This window comes from Arachis ipaensis, chromosome B07 (genome assembly GCF_000816755.2).
Source record: "Arachis ipaensis cultivar K30076 chromosome B07, Araip1.1, whole genome shotgun sequence".
Lineage (NCBI taxonomy): Eukaryota > Viridiplantae > Streptophyta > Magnoliopsida > Fabales > Fabaceae > Arachis > Arachis ipaensis.
Genome location: NC_029791.2, coordinates 15,378,429 through 15,382,133, shown reverse-complemented (window position 1 = coordinate 15,382,133; position 3,705 = coordinate 15,378,429).

Sequence of the window (3,705 nt, the reverse complement as noted above, 5' to 3'; positions counted from 1 at the left end):
ATTGACAAAAGTTCAACAAATTAGTGAATTTTTTTATAATAAAATTCAAATGTTAGTTGTTAAATAAAAAGAACAAAAATTTTAGATAAAAAAAGAACAAGATGTAAATTATAGAATAAAATTCTATCCTAAAAAAAAGTTCTAAATTGAAAAAAAAAATCATTTTTCTCCATTTACCTAAAAAATGATCCCACAAACATATGTTCTGAATAAAATTTTATCAAATTATATTATAAAACCATTTTATAAAACAAGAAAATATCTAATTGAAATTATTTGTATTAATTATGATTTTGTCTTTTACAGTCTACTCTGAAATTCCGAAAGCAAAAGCCACCATCCATTCTAAAAGAGAATCAAATTCACCATTTGTGGAGGGAACTGTTATAGTGCGTGCACGTGCACTGGACTTCCGTTGGCCACTCAGTGGTGATCAATGGATTAATATTGGTGATTAGTGTCTACTGTCTAGTGATTAGTTAGATTAGAATATTTAAGGAAGGTTCGGAGTGGACCCACATATTCGAAAATCCTTGCAATGAGAGGGCTCTGATCCGGTGGGTGCGCGTCCCGATGCCTCCAAGCTGGATCATATGTATGGATAAAAAATCTATTTTAAATTCAAGTGGGCCCTATCGAATAATTTTTTTTCCCAAAAGTTTTTAACATTTAAGCTAATTAAAACTTCCTTTTCATTGCTGCTTGAATCTATTTGTGGTAAATTAGAATTTAGAAATAGAAAATGTTATTTATATATTAAAATCAGCTATTAAAATTAATTACTAATATATTTATGTATAAATACATGTGTAGTTTAATTTATTTTTAATATATATTTTATACTAATAGTTAATTTTAATGACTAATTTTAGTATACACGTAACATAACTCTTTAAAAATAGCTTGTCTTTAGAGGACAAAATCCGGTAAATTCCAATTAGTAACACCCTTTCCTTTCATCCAGCTTAATGGACAAGTTTCATTTAGATTTTTTTTTTTTAGACAGTAAGTTTCATTTAGATTTTGTTAATGGTATCTGTTAAAAATATTCGAAAATATTGATCATAATAACACCATTAATTAATATTTATAAAACTAACTCTGTCTAAAAAATTTTAAACATAATTAATATTATTCATCTAATAATATAACAGATCTACCACACATCCAAGTCTTATTGCCATTCAAGTCCAACCAAGCAGGCCCAACACCAACATAAACCACTCTCATTAAAAAAGCGTGTAACACGTGCTAAAAAAAATGTTACCTCTCCCTTGGCGCTCTAATATGAAAAACTGTTCGTATCTTCTACTCAAAACTGCAACAAAAGAATTTGAAATATCTCTCAATCTCTCAATCTTTCAAATTCTCTATGGAAACTACAGAAAAATCCGATGTTGCATTTGAGATCATCAACAAAAAATACAGAAAAAGAACAACAAAAATTCTTCAAGGTATTGACAAAACTACTTGTTCATTATATTCTGTTTTCTCCTTTGCATTTCTCGCATTTCTGGCATTTCTACTAGTTCGGTTTAGGATTTAGTTGATCGAATTCATTTATTTAGTAGATCCAGTTTCTTTAATTCAATTTTTTCTTATTTTTCTCTATAAATAGGGCATTGAATGAAACTGTGTTGTTAGTTTATTGGTTCTGATAAATAATTTTGGTTCATTTCTTAGTTTATTTGAGGTTCATTTGGATCCAGAAAAGAATTCGATGTGTTTTTGTTGATGATTGAGTCTTTTTTACTGCTTGTTCAAATCTAAACTAATTTTAGTTCATTTGTGAATTAACTGAGGTTCACTTGATGCTATTGTTATGTATTGACCAATTTTTTTTCTCAAAAAATTTTGGTTCATTTCTTAATTTAATTTAGGTTCATTTGGTCTTGTTTCGCTTGAATTTTGCTGAACTTTTCATGTGTGGTTGTTTAATTAGTTTTTGTTCAAATATGAACTAATTTCATTTCATTTGTGAATTAACTGAGGTTCACTTGATGCTACTATTAAGTATTGACCAAATTTTTTATTCTTAAAAAAATTTCGGTTCATTTCTTAGTTTAATTTAGGTTCATTTGATTTTGTTTTACTTGAATTTGCTGAACTTGTTCATGTGTGGTTGTTTAGTTAGTTTTTGTTCAAATCTGAACTAATTTCGGTTCATTTATGAATTAACTGAGGTTCACTTGATGCTGCTGTTAACTATTGACTAAATTTTTTATTCCTTAAGAAATATCGGTTCATTTCTTGATTTAATTTAGGTCCATTTGGTTTCATTTTGCTTGAATTTGCTGAACTTGTTCATGTGTGGTTGTTTAGTTAGTTTTTGTTCAAATTTGAACTAATTTTGGTTATTTGTGAATTAACTGAGGTTCACTTGGTGCTGCTGTTAAGTATTGACTAAATTAGTCCTTACAGTTAAAATAACAAAGAAGACCATCTCAAAAAAGGAGAAGCCACTTTACGATGTAAGCATATACACATTAAATCAACTCTATTTTTGTATTATAAATATATCATATAACACAATATTTCAAATATTTGCAGAAAACTCACGATTTGGGATGTTCAATGAGAATGATAGCTAAGGTATTCAACATGAGTAATCAAAAGAAAGCTATTGTCGAGAAAATAGGATTTGGTGCATTGAGATATATCCCATCATTGAATGTCTTGCACAAGCTCTTGAGGGAATTGATACTTTCCTTCGATCTATATAAAGCATTTTTGGAGACGCGCTATGAAAAAATCTACGTAACCCTAGTCAAGATAAGAGATACACTGGGCCTAAATTCAAGCGATAAAAAAAGGTTTTCAGCTATATTCTATCAATAAAGTTTTGCTATTATTTTATATTAATCTATTTATATTAAACTATTTTGATGTTGGTACTATTATAGGGACTAATTTTTTTGAAAAAGTTGATTACAACAAACTGAATGAGGAGTAGAAGAAAATTATTGAAGGTGCTACTTTGGCGTCTTTGATAAAATCTGTGCTGGAGATGACTATTGAAGGGGAGGAAAACCTGATGAAATTCAAGAGGACATTCATCCTCTTCATCTAGAAATAGTTTTTGTTGCCGACAACAACAAGCACAGTCTCCCCAGTGCATAAGTCACCTATCCTTCATGTGGACATACATAGTCCGAGAATGAAATTGGGTGTCTCATGTGCTCAGCTTCTTGATCAAGGGGATCAAAGCCCAGAAAGGAAGAGAGAAACTTTCAATTGTGGTTGCGTCTTTGTATTGATGATAATCTATTTTCATGAATCGTGTTCGCTGATGCAACAGTAGATAATGCTCCCAGACCACTATGGGTGACTTACTGGACACGAAAGAGGTTGGTCAACAGGATTGCCTTTGAGGCAAAGAATGAAATGGTAACTAAGAAAAAGCATTCCCCTTGAAATTTTGGTTAAATTACTTCTAAGTTATTGTGCTAACTAAATAAGTTTATGTTTTAGGGCCTCATAAAAAGAGCACAACTGAGGGGAAAGAGAAAGAAGAAAAGAAGGGAAAAAAGAAGAAAGAAAAAAAGAAACCTGTCATCTTGCATTCGTCTTTAGAAAAAGAAATTGATTCTGAATATGAGTATACTTCTCACCATGACTTATCAGAAACTATCTATTTATTTAAAGTTATATATTATTATTTTAACAAAATTTTTTGTATGTATTATAGAGAAGAAGAAGAAATAC